This window comes from Cuculus canorus, chromosome W (genome assembly GCF_017976375.1).
Source record: "Cuculus canorus isolate bCucCan1 chromosome W, bCucCan1.pri, whole genome shotgun sequence".
Lineage (NCBI taxonomy): Eukaryota > Metazoa > Chordata > Aves > Cuculiformes > Cuculidae > Cuculus > Cuculus canorus.
In genome coordinates, this window is record NC_071440.1 from 2,036,674 (window position 1) to 2,055,301 (window position 18,628).

Sequence of the window (18,628 nt, forward strand, 5' to 3'; positions counted from 1 at the left end):
ATAATATTCAACACAGGCACTACATCTCTCATACAGATTTAGGACATGAACACATAAATTAGATAAATGAGTGATCCGAAGACCTTTTATGAAAAGATAAGCACAGATTTCACACCAATGAGATCTCTATTTGCCAGTAAATAGATGCCATAGAGAGCTCCAGTTCAGCATATGCACAGCTAGAGGAGCAGAACAAAGCTCCTACGATCCAAGCGGAAGTGGTCAGAGACTTGCTTGGCCAATTAGACATTTACAAGTCTATGGGGCCAGATGGGATCCACTAGAGGGCATTGAGGGAGCTGGCAGATGTGCTTGCCAAACCCCTTTCTATCATCTTCCAGCAGTCCTGGCTGACTGGGGAAGTCTCACTTGACTGGAGGCTGGCTGATGTTACACCCATTTACAAGAAAGATTGCAGGGAGGATCCAGGAAACTACAGGTCTGTCAGTCTGACCTCAGTGCCGGGGAAGGTCATGGAACAGGTGATCTTGAGTGCTATCATGAAGCACATGCAAGATAACCAGGTGATCAGGCCCAGTCAGCATGGGTTCATGAGAAGCAGGTCCTACTAAATTAACCTGGTCGCCTTAGCAGTGACCCGCTTACTGGATAAGGGAAAGGTTGTGGATGTAGTCCTCTTGGACTTCAAGTAAAGCCTTTGACACAGTTTCTCATAGCATTCTTCTTAGGAAGCTGATTGCCTCTGGCCTGGACAGGTGCACCCTCTCCTGAGTGGAAAACTGGTTGGATGGCCAGGACCAAAGAGTGGTGGCAAATGGAGTTAACTCCAGCTGGAGGCCAGTCACAAGTGGTGTCCCCCCAGGGCTCAGTGCTGGATCCAGTCCTGTTCAATATCTTTATCAATGACCTGAAACTAAGCTGGGTGGAAGAGTGGATCTGCTGGAGGGTAGGGAGGCTCTGCAAAGGGATCTTAACAGGCTGGACCGCTGGGCTGAGACCAATGGCATGAGGTTTAACAAGGCCAAATGCCGGGTCCTGCACTTGGGGCACAACAACCCTATGCAGTGCTACAGACTAGGAGAAGTCTGGCTAGAAAGCTGCGTAGAGAAGGATCTAGGGGTGTTGGTTGACAGCCGACTGAACATGAGCCAGCAGTGTGCCCAGGTGGCCAAGAAGGTCAATGGCATCTTGGCTTGGATCAGAAAGGGTGTGACCAGCACGTCCAGGGAGGTTATTCTCCCTCTGTACTTGGCAGTGGTGAGACTGCACCTTGAATACTGTGTTCAGTTCTGGGCCCCTCACTACAAGAAGGATGTTGAGACTCTGGAGCGTGTCCAGAGAAGAGCAACAAAGCTGGTGAGGGGTCTGGAGAACAAGTCTTACGAGGAGCGGCCGAGAAAGCTGGGGTTGTTTAGCCTGGAGAAGAGGAGGCTGAGGGGAGACCTTATTGCTCTCTACAACTACCTGAAAGGAAAATGTAGAGAGGAGGGAGCTGGCCTCTTCTCCCAAGTGACAGGTGATAGGACAAGGGGGAATGGCCTCAAGCTGTGCCAGGGGATGTTCAGACTGGATATCAGGAAAAAACTTTTTCGCAGAAAGTGTTATTGGGCCCTGGAACGGACTGCCCATGGAGGTGGTTGAGTCACCATCCCTGGAGGTATTTGAAAGAGGGGTAGATGTGGTGCTCAGGGGCATGGTTTAGTGGCAGTTGGAATGGTTGGACTTGATGATCCAAGAGGTCTTTTCCAACCTGTTGATTCTATGATTCTATTCCTACCAGGTACATGTTTACATAGCTGAAAAAACATTGTTAAATGTTTGGAGTACAATCAGTTCTGATATCCTAACACAGAGGTGCCGCATCTTTTAACTTGTTAGTGCATTAATAGTAATTAACAGGTAAACACAATATGATCAAAAAACAACCACTGTGAAAAACTTGGTTTGAGTTTGTGTATTTTACTGAAGTTCTACTGGGACTAGGTAGCTCCAAGAGTTGTCATTGTTAGTGATATGAAAACCATTCACCTCCAAAGTTACATTTGGTCCTGAACAGAAATAGTTACCTCTCCTTTTCACTGCTTGTCCCTGCTTAAAACAGTTATCTGGACCTCCTTTTCTTCTTCACTATAATAATTTAAGAGATATGATGTGATGAGTTTAAGAAGCAAAAATTTGCAGCCATTTGCAGATGACAAATACAGAGAAAACTGAGCTTCTCTGTAGAGAAGATACATAAATAGAGATAATTGTCTTCCTGAAGTGCACCCTCTAACCCTGTTAGAAGCCTTTTGCTTCATATACTTCTAAAGACTATCATCTTTTAAAACCTCTCTACACTTATTCATTCCTCACAATTTTCCTCAGTTTACAAATTATTATTTTTCTTCCTATTTTATTGGCCCTCTTATGGTTTTTAGCTTTAAAGGAGTCTGAATTCCACTTTCTGAACACTATCAGTTGAATAGAACATTTCATCAAATCACAGAATAACCCAGGTTGGAAGGGACCTTGAAAGATCATCTGGTCCAACCTTTTGTGGCCAAGGGAGCCTAGATGAGATTATCTAGCACCCTGTCCAATCACATTTTGAAAACCTCCAGTGATGGGGGATTCTACCACATCCCTGGGGAGTTTGTGTCAGTGAATGATTGTTCTCACTGTAAAAAATATCTTTCCTAAACAGAGATAAATCCTTTCTTGGTACAACTTGAACCCATTGTCCCTTGTCTTTTCCATGTGACTCCTTGTGAAGACAGAACCTCTGTCTTCTTTGTAGCTGCCCTTTAAGTACTGGAATATTGTGATGAGGTCCCCCTTGAGCCTCCTCTTTGCCAAGGGAAAAAGACCAAACTCCTTCAGTCTTTCCTCACAGGGCAAGTTCTCCAGTCCTATGATAATTTTTGTGGCCCTCCTTCAGACCCTCTCTAATCTGTCCATGTCTTTCTTGAATTGTGAGAACAAGAACTAGACACAGTACTCCAGGTCCAGCCTGAAAAGTTTTGAATAGAGTCGGATGATCACATCTCTATCTCTGCTAATAAAGCCCCCGTGGATGCAACTCAGGATCTGATTTTCCTTTGTTGCTGCAGCAGCATAATGCTGACTCATGTTCAGCTTGTTGTCCACCAGGACCCCCAGGTCCCTATCAGCACGGCTGCTCTCCAGCCACTCAGCTCCTAGCCTGTACCGGGCTTTTCAATTATGTTGCCCCAGGTGCAGGACCTTCCACTTGTCTTTGCTAGACTTCGTAGCATTTTTACTACTCCACTCTTCCAGCCTGTCCAGGACTCTTCCTTCTGATGTGTCTGCCTCACCACTCAGCTTGGTGTCATCAGCAAATCTGGTAAGGGTGCTTTCAGTCATTGAGAATTGGCGGCAGGGACTGTAAGTTCTACAGTAGGGTGCTAAATCAAGGCTAAAAAGCAGTTGCCTGAGTGGGGGAAGCCCAGGAAAACCAGGAGGGAGCGAGGGGCGAGTGCTCCTGACTCCTGGAAGGGATATCTGCCACGTGGCAGCTGACGCAGAGGGTGTTCCTAGAAGCAGGCGTGGGAGATTTAAGCGGCCCTCAGGGAGCACCAGCAACTGGAGCACTGCAAACAGGAGGGGGCAAACAGGGGCGTGGTGTGGCAGAAAAGCGAGGCATGGCAGTTTGCACAGGCAGTTCATGCAGGCAGAGCGAGCGAGGAGGGCACTGGAGCTCAGCCAGAAGTACCAGGGAACCATGGTGGCCACTCGGCAGAAAATTAAGGCTCTGTACCATCTGTGACTGATGTAGCCTCGCAGACAGAGACCCAGTGGGTGCACACTACCAGCCTGATGCCAGGCTGCAGGGTATGCCCCTCTCTTGCACTGGTATCGACACCAGTGGGGAATTCACCTGTGGGAGGTGTGCTCGGGTGGAGGAACTTCTCCGCTTGGTGACAGAACTCAGGGAGGAGGTGATAAGGCTGAGGACCATCGGGGAGTGCGAGAGGGAGATCGACCACTGGAACAACACTCTATGCTTCCTGTCTCAGACCCAACAGGTAGGCATGCCTTCTATGACAGAGGACGCCCCATCCTCTCTCCAGTCAGCTGAGGAGAGAAATTTAGGAGATGGAGGGGAATGGCAGCAGGTTTCTGCCCAGCACAGCAGGCGTGTCAGCCTCCCAGGTTCCCTTGCACAACAGATACGAAGCTCTGCAAGTGGAACCCAACCTCAATGTGGATGATGGGTCTCACAGCCTAGAAATGTTCCCTGGATTAAGACACCCTAAGCCTTCCATCAAAAAATGCCTCTGTTAAGAAGAAAAGACAGGTTATTGTCATAGGGGACTCCCTTCCGAAGGGAACAGAAGGACCGATCTGCAGACCGGACCCAATTCATAGGGAAGTCTGCTGCCCACCTGGGGCCTCGGTTAGAGATGTGGAAAGAAAACTTCCAACTCTGGTCAGGCCCACGGATTATTATCCACTGTTGACTTTCCAAGTAGGTAGTAACAAAATCCATACAAGAAATCTGAGAGCGATTAAAAGGGAATTCAGGGCCTTGGGACAAATGGTGAAGGGATCGGGATCACAAGTAGTGTTCTCCCCTGTCATTCCAACTACAGGGAGTGACAAGGGGAGGAATAGGAAGAGACAAGAAATAAATACCAAAAAGAACTTTGGGGTTTTGATCATGGGTTGGCCTGCACAACACCAGGCTTGCTGTCCGAGGATGGGATGCGCCAGTCTCCAAGGTCCAAAAGGATGCTTACCAAGAAGCTAGCAGGGCTCATCCATAGAGCTTTAAACTAGAGGGGAAGGGGTACAAAACCAGGCTTGATAGAAAAATGCCTGGGAATGGCACTCCAGTGTCCGAGGTGAGGCCCTTTGATTTGCCACCTCACAGGAAGTGGGGGAGAGCACTCCAAGCAGAAGCACAGGTGTAAAGATTACTGATGGGTTAGAAAATTCAGCGAGGAGTCACGTAGGAACTGAGACTATTTCCCCTCAGGAGTGTAGCGGGATCGACAGCCCAACTGAAGTGCACCTACACCAGTGCATGCAGCATGGGCAACAAACAGGAGGAGCTGGAAGCCATTGTATGGCAAGAAAACGATGATATAATTGTCATCATGGAAACGTGGTGGGACGACTCGCATAACTGGAGTGCTGCCATGGGTGGCTATAAACCCTTTGGGTTTATATCATGATATAAAGTTTAATTTCATGTTATTTCCTATGAAATCTCAACACATCAGGATGTTGATGGGGAGAGAAAAGCACACCCAACCAACATAGCGCACATTTTTTCAAGTTTATTTCATATGGATTATAGTTTAATTGAAACTTACTACTGAAATGATGGCTTGTAACTGTATTTAGTATACATGGCGAGATTTTAGTAGTGGAGGGCATGCAGGGATGGCCTTTGTGACAAGAGATAAGGGGCTGCTCCCATGCCAGACAGAGCTGGTTCCAGCCAGCTACAAAACAGAACCACCAAAGCTGAGCAAATCGGCAAAGCTGGTGACATCTTTGTGAAAACATATTTAAGAAAGGGCAAAAAAATAGTAAATGGGCAGCAAGGGAAAAAAGGTCCCCTGTAGCCCGTGGAAGAGACCACAGTGAAGCAGGTATTTCGGTAGAGCCTGTGGAGAGGACCACATTAGAGCAGATATCCACAATTGCAGCCTTTAGAGTGATGAGCGAAAGCAGACAAGGGGGTCTGGGAGCGTTCGTTAGAACTTGGCATTGTTCGCCTTGAAGACCTTGGAAGTTGATAACGAAGGAGCCAGCTAGTAGAAGTTTACTCATAAGTAACATGCAAAAGAAATCCTTAAACTGTTGGAAGCTGTACAACTACCAGAAAAAGTAGCAATTGTGCATTGTAAACCTCACCAGAAGGGAAAAACTGCACAAGAAATAGGCAGTTCCACAGCAGACCGGGAAACAAAGAGAGCAGCTGAAGAGGGTACGGCAGAAATAGAGCCCCTAATTCCAGACGGTAAAATCCAAAGTGATCAAATTCCTAACTATTCGAAAGAGGATCAAAAACTCATTAGAGATTTAGGGGGAAAAAACAGAAGAAAATGGTTGGGTTAAAACACCACAAGGGAGAATAGTGGTGCCTAGCACATTACTCTGGGCTATAATCATGACTGAACATAAAAAGACTCATTGGGGAGTTGAGGCCTTGTATAAATATCTAAACAAACACATTGTCGCTCGCAACTTGTACACGACTATCAAACAAGTGACACGACAATGTGACATTTGTTTGCAAAATAACCCACAGGTAAGCCGGAAGTTGGAGCTAGGGCAAATAGGGAAAGGTAATCCCCCCGAACAATGGTGGCAAATTGACTTTTCAGAACTTCCGAGAAAAGGGGGATTTCGATATTTGCTTGTATTAACCGATACCTTTTCAGGATGGCCAGAAGCGTTCCCTTGCCGAACAAACAAGGCTAGGGAGGTAACTAAGGCTTTGCTGCATGAAATAATACCGAGGTTTGGGGTTCCAGCAATAATATCTTCAGACAGAGGCCCTCATTTTGTGGCCAAAGTGACACAACAAGTTAGTCAGGTTCTGGGGACAGACTGGCAATTACATACTCCCTATAGGCCCCAAGCAAGTGGCCAGGTGGAGAAGATGAACCATATTCTTAAATTACAGATTGTAAAATTGGGTCAAGAAGCTGGACTAGCTTGGCGTCAGTGACTACCCCTAGCCTTGTTGAGAATAAGAACTAAACCAAGGGCCAAGGAAGGATTGAGTCCCTTTGAAATGTTATATAGAAGGCCCTATTTGGTTCAAGCAGGAACATCAACACAAGTCGGTGCTGAAATGTTAACAGACTATATGATAAGCTTACAAAAACAACTCAGAAAAATAGAAAAGCTGGTCTCAGGAACTCATGCTCATGGCCTGGATGGGCCAATACATAATATAGAACCAGGTGATTATGTATATGTCAGATCTCTTTCAGACTCACCCTTGAAGCCGAAATGGGAAGGACCATTCCAGGTTCTACTGACGACACATACAGCAGTTAAGATACGGGAACAGGCATCGTGGACACATCACACCAGAGTGAAAAAGGCACCTAAGTCTTCATGGAAGGTCACACAAGTCCAACCGGGAAAATTGTCTTTTTCACGATCTTAATTACAATTCAGGAATGGGAGGGCACTTCTAGGCAAAATAATGCTGAATGGCCTTGGTCTCAAGCTTATGTTAGGTACACCAGATCCATGGGTATAAATTCTGCCCAAGAGGGCCTAAATTTGTCTACTGTGGTTATACATGGAAATCAGATGTACCTCAGAAAAGAGTGGAATTGGGATAAAAAAGAAAGGGTTTATCAACTTCAGGGGAGCATGGGGGAAGAAATTAAAGTAGGATGCCGGATGATTAATGGTACCATTTATAAGAAGGCATCCCAAATTACTATCACAACTATTCTTACAGATAAGAAAATAGAAATATGCATCTCCAGTGAATTAGATTGTTGGCATAATTTTACGTTAACACAGACCGTTAAGGTAGTTTGTCTTTGGGCACATGATACTATTGGACTCTCATTCAAATTTAAAATAGATGCTATAGTTAGGCCTGTTACAGCAAGCACACAAACAACAATCATACACCCTAAGAAAGATACGTCTACTGAACAACCTATGTCAACACCCAAACTCAGATCCAGAATCTATGAAATCGGACTGTATGTAATCAGAAATATAGGTCAGCAACAAATGTTATTCCATCCAGAACGGTCCCATAAACGTGTGGAGATGCTAATGCAAATCAATGTCTCTGACATTCAGCCAGGATGCTCTCCCTTCTTCAAAACATCCTTTGAGGGTTGGACAACTTGGTTGCAAAAACGAATGCCCTTTAGAGACCGAATGCAGAGAGACCTAACTGGCATATTAGGGACGGGACTGGGGATCCTAAATGGAATTGATTCAGAAATACTGATGAATAAATTAGCCACTGCAGCTAGTGATCTGACAAAATTACAGCAGCCTTTACAATCATCTCTATCAGCATTAGGAACTAGCCAGTGGCTCTTATAAAAAGTGTTACCAAAATGGGTTAAGATAGAAGAGCAAGACCATGAATTAATAATGAATGCACTTGGTATGGTTCAAGATAACATCTCTTTGGCTCTCAGTTGTATACAGGCGCAATTATGGATGCAGTCAGTGGCCGCCTTAATTCTAAGAGAAGGTGGTGAAGGTACTTTCCCCACCGAAATCCGGAAAATGGATTGGGACAGTGCCACTGACTTAGAGAGGGAGCACCAGTCCTGGTGGACTCTAGTAAATTTTACTTATGACTCCATCAATAATACAGTCACAGCCTTTGCGTTAACCATACGTAACGCTTCTATACATGTAATCCACCCCATTATTGCATTAGGATTAAACCATGATAAAACTGTGCTCTATCCTTCCAAACATAGAACCTGGGCACGAATGGTGAACGGGAGGTGGCAAACTGTAAATTTAGAATCTTGTTTTACAAGAGAGTAACAAGGATTCATTTGCGAAAATAATGCAATCGATGCTCAAGATATTTGTCTTGACACGGAGGAAAGCATCTGTCACTTTGAGATCCATCCAGACTCTAACCAAAGGACTGTACTTGTGTATATGGGCCAGGGTTGTGTGTGTTTGAGAACTGCTTGTGTCTCTGTAATAGTAGATGAAATAATTGTGAATAGTAAGAATCACTCTAATTTCTGTGTCTATAATTTTTTTAAGATTGTTGGGTGTGACTTTTCTTATTTAGCACCAGTCGTATCCCTTCAATTAATAAGAACCAAAGGTACAATGTTTCATAATTTATCACCTGTACCTGTGGGAATGAATCTTACATTAGTGAAACAGTTAATGAAACATCAAGACTTGATCAAAATTTTGGACAAGGTCCAGGAAAGCAGGAAAAGCACCTTGATAACAGTCCACCACGACACAGAAGAAATAAACAGAGTCCTGAAACGGGTAAGTGAGGACGTGAACCATCACTGGTGGGACATGTTGTTTGGATGGTCCCCTACTGTGACTGGCATTCTAAATAAGTTGTGTCACTCCATTATTGTCCTTTTGATGCTAATTTTAGTTAGCTTTGTTTTCTCTGCTATGCTGTTTACCTGGAACTGGAGGACGCTACAGCGACTAACAATTCTAACTTCCATGGCTAGTGCCCATGAGAATGCATTGAGAAGTAATTTTGTAACAAAATACCATCCAATTCCCCTTCGAGAGGTAAATTATGCAGCTGGCAAATCAAACATAGAATGGAGTTATTACTAGAAACAATTAAGACTGATATCTAAAACACAATTCCACTCCATTCCTCCAAATATTGTCTACATATCTAAGAAGATTAAATAATATCATGATGCCCATAGATGTTTCTATTTTACCAAGATCAAAGGTGGAAGAACCAGGGGCATAAGCTTCAAGAATAAAACTCAGTTTGGAGGATGCAAAGTAGCCAAGACTTGTGAAGATAACCTGGAGGAAAAGTACATCACTATGTGGACGAATCTCAGAAAATGTAATACTAACACACTGATACTAAATATTACATGTGTTAAACATTTACTTTTATGGAAATTAAAACTTCTCATTAGACAAAATTTTCCGACTTTCAGAATTGCTCTCTCACTCCCCTCCTCAACAGGACATGGGAAGAAATTAAGACCAAAAACCTCATGAGTCATGATAAAGATAGGGAGATCACTTACCAATTACTGTCACAAGCAAAACAGACTTGACTTGGGGAAGATGAGTTTAATTTATTGCAAATTTAAATAGATTTGGGCAGTGAGAAACAAAGACAAAACTAAAACATCTTCCCCCTGCCCCCTTCCCAGGCTCAACTTCACTCCTTCATTCCAGACTGCTTTATGTCCTTCCCTACATCCTGAATAGCATAGGGCAAGGATGGGGAATGGGGGCTTGCAGTCAGTTCATTACAGTTTCTCTCTGCCACACCTTCCTCCTCAAATCCCTGCTCCACCATGGGTCCCTCCCACAGGACACAGTCCTTCACAACAGCTCCAACATAGGCTCTCCATGGGCTACAGTGGGGACATCTGCTTCACTATGATCTCTTCCACGGGCTGCAGGGGAACCTCTGCTGCAGTACCTGGAGCACCTCTACCCCCTCCTTCTTCACTGACCTTGGCTGCAACTGTCTCACATTTTTTTCTCACTCCTCTCTCACAGCTGCTGTGCAAGCATTTTTTTCTCTTAATTATATATGTTTTCACTGAGACACCACCAGTTTCACTGACTGGCTCAGCTTTGGCCAGTGGAAGGTCCATTTCTGAGGCAACTGAAACTGGCTCTGTCTGACATTGGGGGCAACCTTGGCCACCTCTCACAGAAGCCACCCTTGCAACCTCCCCCAACCTTGCTACATAAACCCAATATACCTGTACTCTTGGCCTCTCTTCTTTGTGTAAACAAACCAAACAAGCAAACAAACAAATCAAAACAAAAAATTCAAACACCAAAACACACAAAGCAAACCACAAACCCACGCAACCCAAAATATGAACACTCTGCATTTCTGTCCTACGACAGACAGAACAGGCAAGTCTGTTAGAATGCTTTCAAAACAATGGAGTTTGGGAAAGATGGGAGAAAGGGGAAGGGGGGGGTATGACACTAACTTAAAAAAATGGTAACTAACCCACAACAACTTAATTTTAACAATATTCAGTTGTTTGACATTCCATAGCCAATTTACATGCATCGTATTGCTTTAGATGTGTTGGGTTACTGATTTATTTCTATGGATTAAATAAACAAAAATGAACACTTGAATACTTATTAAAAGAAACACAATCGGTGTGGTAAAATAAGATGGACCCTATGAAGTGTGATATATGTTTGTGCCCATTGCCTCTTGTTCTGTCACTAGGTGCCACTGAGAAGATTCTGACTTTTTTACTCCTTCTCATCAGGTATTTATACTATTGCTAAGATCCTACCTGAGTCCCCTCAGAACCCAGAACTGGACACAGCACTCCAGGTGTGGAATCACCAGTGCTGAGTAGAGGGGAAGGATCATCTCTCCTCAGACTACTGGCAATTCTCTTCCTAATGTAGCCAAGGATGCTGCTCATTGTTTTTGCCACAAGGGCCATTGTTGGTTCATGTTCAACTTAATGTCCACTGGGACCCCTAGGTCCTTTGCTTCAAAGCCACTTTCCAGCCAATCAGCCACTAGCCTCTACTAATGCACAGGCATCTCCCTTCACTGAATTTCATTAAGTTCCTGTCTGCCCATCTGGTGCATCAACCACTCCTCCCAGTTGTTTTTCTTTTTTTTAAGAGATTAAACACTATTGCCCCCTATATCAACTTTGGGTTATACAACTAGTGACTGGCTTCCAACTAGATTTTGTACCATTGACCATAACTCTTTGAACTTGACTAGCCATATATCTAGCTTGTACTTCATTTTGTCTATGAATAACATGTTATCAAAGTCAAAAGCCTTGCTAGTGTCAATAAACAACATCCACTTCTCAATACACACACACTCCTCCCCACATAACAAATTAAATTGCACAAGATACTCTTTGCATAGTGCTAAGACTGGTTTATCCTAGTTAGACTAACCTTCTGAAGATCCTAGGAAAAAAGTTGTTTACATTAACTACAGCTGCTACAGTTCAATTTTCTTTTGTTTTAACCACACACAGAACCATTAGTTATTGAAAACGGAGATAAAGAACAACCTCCATACTTGAATTTTGTGTTTGGGTCTCAAGAACATTTTTTGGTAGTTCTCAGACCCAATAGGGATGCTGAGGATAAAGAAGGAGAAGCTTCCCAGGTAAGCTCTACCCCTGGCTTGGTAGACAGTTGAGAATGATATGGCCCCTTCCTCCTTCCCCAACCATACTCCACAGAACAAGCGTATACCAGTCTTGCTAGGTTCTCCATGTCCACATGTACAGAATTCTCTCATATCCACATACTCAAACACTTGAAACTTTGCCACTTGTCTTGGCAAGTTCCTTGCACAGTACCATTTAAATCAAACAGCTGCTTTTGATCTTTTACCACTCCAACTGCTCTACTTCCTAGACATATGGAACATCCCACAGAAAGGCACTTCAAACTCTAAAACATGTCCTTATTTTACACAAGTGATATCTATCAAACATATTTTATGTCAACTAGACTTCTAGCTCATTTAAAAAAAATATATAGTAATGTATAACATTCAAGTTGGTGTCATCTCCCCCTCCCTTTTCTCCTATCTATCCCAAACTGAACATTTTCATTTCAGAGTGCAGTGCATTATACTATGCACACTAGTTGAAAACAATCTTATACTAAAGCTTCATATCCAATTTTTTAACCAACAAGTTTTCACACATGCAGCATGGCAAACTAAAAACCTACTAGAGTAACTGATGTCCAAATAGCTGACAATTTGTCCTTGCAGCAGATTGACCAGTTTTTGAAGGAATAAGCAGCACTGAAATGGAACCAGCTGCATTAGGAATTTGAAGAAGATACTGTAACTGAGAAGTTAGTGTTCTTGAAAAAGCCTTGTCTGCTCTATTGGTCTTTGTACTTAGGGCTTGAGAAGCCCATATGTTGGCATGAGTAGCTGCTGTAAAGGAATCTGCTGGAATGTCCCATAATAAATAACCAGTGAGGAAGAAAAAAATTGATATTTTTCTTTATTTTCTTAGAGAAACAGTCACCTCAAAGCTTTACTGAAGTCTCTTAGGTATTCTCTCTTTTCAATGGCATTACAAATTGGGTTATTTGTGCTTTCATTCCCTCTTGTATAATAGTTTATTCTTACTGCAGCATGAAAGAACATGGAGAGGGTTCCATCAAAAACTCAAGCTGACCAAGTCAGACATTGTGTTAAGATTAAAGGCTCTGGAGAGAGGAAGGGGTTGAAAACTGTAGGACACAGTCTGACAGGCAGTGGAAAAACCCAAAGTACAGAAAGATTGTTTAAGGGGGATGTGTTGGATAAGCTCGGCCACAGACCTTGGACAAGCTAAAAACAAGAACTTCCCTCAAGAAAAGAAGAACAAGGAGTAACGGCTACGTGGGCTACGTGCAAATGGCATAGCAACCATCTAGATAGGAGGAAACCTTGTTACTGTCTAAAGAAGCTAATGACCTGCAAAAAGAGTAGATATCTGTAGCTATGCAGCAATGCCAAATATTAGCTCATACAGCAATGGACTATAACCAATCAGCGTGAAACACGTCGCTTGTAAGTCACTTATAACTAGTATAAATATATGTTAAGAATACAATAAAATCAACATCTTGCTTGCATCAGGCTGTGTCCCGTCTCTCAATCGCGGCAGAAAACCAGTTATTAAGTTGGCCTCCTACTAATGGAAAACCAGTGATTGCAGGAATGGAGACAGAATTGCAAGATTGAAAGGAAGTGATTCAGTTACAACTGTGAAGATTAGAGAACTCCCTAAGGAACAAAACTGAAGGATGCATGCATAGTGGTATTCAGGCAAAAAAAAGCACAGCAATTTTTGACAAGAGCTGAGGTGGTGGGGAGGAATAGAAGCAAGAAAGTTTCTGCAAGTGAACTATGAGGTGGAGCTACTAGGAAACACAGTTTGAAAAGCACTAAATGAAAACAAAAAACTGTAGGGACATCAGATAAATGAGAGAGAGAAAGCTCCCTCTTCAAGAAAAGCTTTGTAATGGGTCAAAGGAATCAAGATTAAAGACATAGCCAAGGTGTCAGCAGCTAAAACCGTCAAGTCTATGTGAGAGTCCAGGTAAGGCAGCTGCAGGTTCACTGCTCTTCTGCCAAGTGATAGGCAGTTCCATTTCAATCCAGACAACATGATCCTGCAGTAATTGATATCAAACTGTAGGTAAACAGGTGTTGCCCCCCCTCTTTCCCATCTGCTGTCTTCAGTCAGTCATGAACTTTTTTAAGGACATGCTGCTGTTAGCATTTCACTGCTAAAAAATAAGAAAAGCAATCCTAATTTTAGACATTCTAGTGAGCATACAGCAGCTGAGAGCACCAGATAAGGTTACTTTCCTTACTTACTTTTATTTTTCAAGAAACTTAGGAACCTATAGACTAAGTGAAGCAAAATGCAGAAAGTAAAAAATTCATCCTGTTGAACAGAGAGCTGGCTAGGCCATCATAGTAACTTAGGGACCAAGCTCAGCCCTTAGCTCAGTAGAATTTAAATACTCCCTATCAGACTAGTTAACTTCTTCTCTCCTAGTCTGTATAAGGTTTCAGATTGTTTTGCCTCAGCATGTATTTCTGATCAGGCCCACTCAGCATGGGTTATAAAAGGCAGGTCCTGCCAAACTAACCTGATCACCTTCTATGACAAGGGTGACCCACTAGTGGGTGAGGGACAGGCTGTGGATGTAGTGGACCTGGACTTCTGTAAAGCCTCTGACACAGTTTCTCATAGTGTCCTACCTGATTAACTGGCTGCCACTGACCTGGACAGGCGCACTCTCTGCTGGGTTAAAAACTGGCTCGATGGCTGGGCCCAAGGAGTGGTGGTGAATGGCATTCAGACCAGCTGGAGGCCAGTCACAAGTAGTGTCCCCCAGGGCTTGGTGCTGGGTCTGGTCCTGTTCTTTATCAACAGCCTGGATGAGGGGATTGAGTGCACCCTTAGCAAGTTTTTCGGAGGACACTAAGCTAGGAGGAAGTGTCAATCTGCTGGAGGGTAGGGAGGCTCCACAGAGGGATCTGGACAGGCTGGATCGATAGGTTGAGACCCAGAATGAGGTCAACAAGGCCAAGTGCTAAGTCCTGCACTTGGGACACAACAACCCCATGCAGAACTACAGGCTTGGGGAAGAGTGGCTGGAAAGCTGCCTGGCAGAGAAGGACCTGGGGGTGTTGGTCGACAGCCAACCAAACATGAGACAACAGTGTGCTCAGGCAGCCAAGAAGGCCAATAGCATTCTAGCTTGCATCAGAAACAGGATGGCCAGAATACCAGGCAAGTCATTCTGCCCCTGTACTCAGTGCTGGTGAGGCTGATAGGTAAATATATAAAATGTAGAATTTTAAGCAACTTAGCAGAAGCTTAGCTTATTATAAACATACCATATAAGAAAAAGCTTAGTTCAGTGTCTGTTAGCAAAAAGCCTTGAAAGCTGATAAGAAAGAGCTGGCATGCAGGGTTCTGCTGATGAGGATGAAACAGGAATGTCAACATCAGCGATCTTGAGCAGAAAAACAGTTGAATCCTACTTTGTGGTTCGGAGTAATGCCAAGAGTCCAGGGAGCCTGTGCGCAGTTCGAAGTTAAAGAAGTTCATCCCGAGGAAGACTTCTTACTTCATCCCTAAGACCCCGGCCCACAACCACCAGGAGGCACTACGCAGGTACAAGACTGGAGCGAACCTTCCAGAACTAATTATAATATGAAGCGGGAAAAAGTTATGAATATGTAGTAGGCACTTATAACTATGTATGTTATGCTATGTCTTTACAGTATAAGTAGATGTTTGTTAAGTTATGTGGTGTGCAAGCTAGGATGAGAACCCCCTTGCACCCCAGTGCTGGAAATAAACATACCTGCTTTATAACTCATTTTGGGGTTATAGGGTTTGAATTCCACAAAACAAATGATTTACATAAGCAGGGGAGAAAAGAGGTTCCACTAGGCTGCAGAAGGGTTACGTAATACTTTTCGCACTAGTATTCAAGGGGGATACAGTGGTCACTTTAAATAAACTGTGAATTTATGTGGTAGAAACATGCAATAGGAATAATGCTTTGTGCTTTCTGATCTCTCTACAAAGTTTTTTCTCTGATACCACTGCTGCACTACACTTAGATCTTTATATTCCCTTTTACTTCTGCACCTTGAATCCTGTGTTCACTTTTGGGCTCCTCACTATAAGAAAGACATTGAGGTCCTGGAGCGTGTCCAGAGAAGAACAACAAAGCTGGTGAAGGGGCTGGAAAACAAGTCTTACGAGGAGCAGATGAAGGAACCGGGATTGTTTAGCCTGGAGAAGAGGATGCTGAGGGGAGACCTTATCACTGTCTAGAACTCTCTGAAAGGAGGTTGTAGAGAGGTGAGTGTTGGTCTCTTCATCCATGTGATAGGTGATGGGATGAGAGGGAATGGCTTCAAGCTGTGCCGGGAGAGGTTCAGTTTGGACATTAGGAAAAATTTCTTCACCAAAAGGGTTATTGGGCACTGGCAGAGGCTGCCCAGGAAGGTGGTTGAGTCACCGTGTCTGAGGATGTTACTAATGTCCTGCCAGGCGTCTTTGTGCCTGTTTCTTTGGGGCTCTACCAATATTTTATTAATACAGAAATACAAAATATTTTTGGTATTACTAACAAATACTTCTCAGGCTGTTTTGAGCAGTAACAAATGGACTCAAGTTGCACCAGGGGAGGTTCAGATTAGATATTAGGAAAAAATTCCTCACCAAAAGGGTTCTCAGGCACTGGAAACGCTGCCCGGGGAGGTGGTTGAGTCTCCATCCATGGAGGCATTTAAAAGACAGGTAGATGTGGTGCTCAGGGACATGGGTTAGTAGTAGACAGGTATGGTCGGACTCAATGATCTCAAAGGTCTTTTCCAACCTAGTGATTCTATGATTTTATGATTCTGTTTTGTCAAGCCTACACCCTTCCCTTGGCTTCAAGTCCCATCCTTCTACTAGCACAAGTAAGGAGAAAAAGAGAAGTAGGAAAAATAATTAGAAAAGGAAAAAACCCTCTTTCAAACTATGTTTTCACCCTTACTCCTACTTTTCAAATCCCTACATCTGGAAAGAGATAAATGTTCTTTGCAGAATACGATTAAGTGACAAATCCTTTGGGAAAGTACCATACACTATCATGCACACTCTTTCCATAAGCAAACATGTAACAATTTTGAAGTATAACTGACTATATTATTTCATGTTCAAATTCAGGGTTTTTTTTTTTTTTTAAGGATTATAAGTGAAAAGCACATGTCTTCCTAATAATACAACTTTCACATTATTGTCATGCTCTTTTGTGTAGAATACATTTAATTCTTGAATGGCTTTCTGAAAGCAGAGTAAAACTTAAATTGATTTTGTCAGCAATTCCACTTTAAATCTTATACATCAACTTCTGACATGATATAAAGGAGTCAAGATAATTTAAAAAAATATTTAGATGAACTCATCCATAAGCTTTATAAACTATAAAAACACTGGTACCAATACCAGTTATCCCACTCAGGTCTATATCTTCCAAAGAGGAGAACTACGAACACAGAAGCTCCTACCTTACCATAGGTGAAAAACAAGGACCATTAAGCTCGCAACTTTAATTCATTATTTATTACATTTTCATTAAAGCAAAAAAACCATTGTTGGGAACTGTGGGTAATGAAGTAGATTCAGATCCAGTTTAACCTGCTCTGTAAGTCAGAGAGATAGAAAAGTTTAATAAAACTTGAGAATCCAAACTTATAACTCCTTTTGTTTACATACCACTTCTCACAATCACCATTGCTTGCCGTATGCTATTTTGATGACAGCAACTGTTCAAGCCTTCTCAATGCCTTTTTTTTCACATACACATTTTTATTTTTTCTTAATCAAGGCAAATAGATGTTTTGAGATCCAAGAAGATTAGTAACATCAGCTTCCAAGAATCACCTCATTTCCCACTTGGCTTAATCTTCCCCTTTGCTATTACACTACTCTAATGGCCTTCCCCTACTTCCTCTCTTTTTTCTGTTAATACCAAGTTATTGTACCAACCAGATAGAGCCCTGAGCTGTGAGTAGGAGGATAGTAAAGAGCATTTTTTCACTTTCTGTGGAATAGGGGATAAAGGTACCAACACATCACTAATGGGGAAAAAAGTTCTTATTTTGCACACTTGTTACTGCTACAAAGCAATTAAAGCAGTCTGTTGAGCTAGCAGATGGTAAAATTCCTTAGGTGAGTGTAAATAGAACACATTTAGTAAGTGAAACCAATGTAGCTTTCATAACCAACGATGCTTTCAACAAGTACACAGGCAACAACTAATTAAACAAGTAACAGGACCAAGACAGAACACCCTACTCAACATGCTTAGCCCTTTGATGTTATTATGCCTTCCAAGACCTTACTGCAAGAAATCTCAAATAACTAGTGTTTGCCAAAAAAAACACCACTGAAAAGTTGTTGTAAAAATGAAGTACTCAGGGACCCTCTCATGATTTCCAACCAAATTACTACTGGTCAAGTTAAGGTAATTGCCATAAGAGATAACAAGTTAAAAATGAGCATTTCCTGAAAATATCTCAACATAAAAATCAGTTTTAAGACACAACTATACTTAATTTATTTAATATGACTTAAAAGTGTTTTTTTAGAGTTTGCAATCAAATTAAATATGCTGACAAACATTAAGAGAAATTCTGAAACTTATTCTTGCAAACATACATACTGGGAAAGAAAGAGCATTCAAAAAGATGTATGTACTTTTACTTCTATTAAAAGAAGAAAGCAAGCAATTAGACAATATTTTTAAATAGATATTAGCTCCTTGTATCAATGGATACAGCACTACTGTCTTCTCATAGATACCACTTTAAAACTAAAATTAATTGAATTTCCATAAGTTATCTCAGTCGGAAAGGATTGGTGGCAGGAACAGTAAGTTCTGTAGCCAAGCACTAGATTGAGGTGGACAA

General features: G+C 42.6%; 1 protein-coding gene across 2 annotated transcripts in view; it reads right to left on the reverse strand.

The window, feature by feature from the left end:
- Positions 1 to 18,628, reverse strand: part of LOC128850272 (E3 ubiquitin-protein ligase RNF38-like) — a 119,200-nt gene that overhangs the window by 64,837 nt on the left and 35,735 nt on the right. The window contains exon 1 of one of the 2 annotated variants that reach the window (XM_054053288.1): positions 84 to 113. The exons of the other annotated variant lie outside the window; for it this stretch is intronic. The gene's annotated coding sequence lies outside the window, so the exon portion shown is untranslated. Of the gene's footprint in view, positions 1 to 83; positions 114 to 18,628 lie in introns of those variants that run through there. 2 annotated transcript variants of the gene reach the window in all.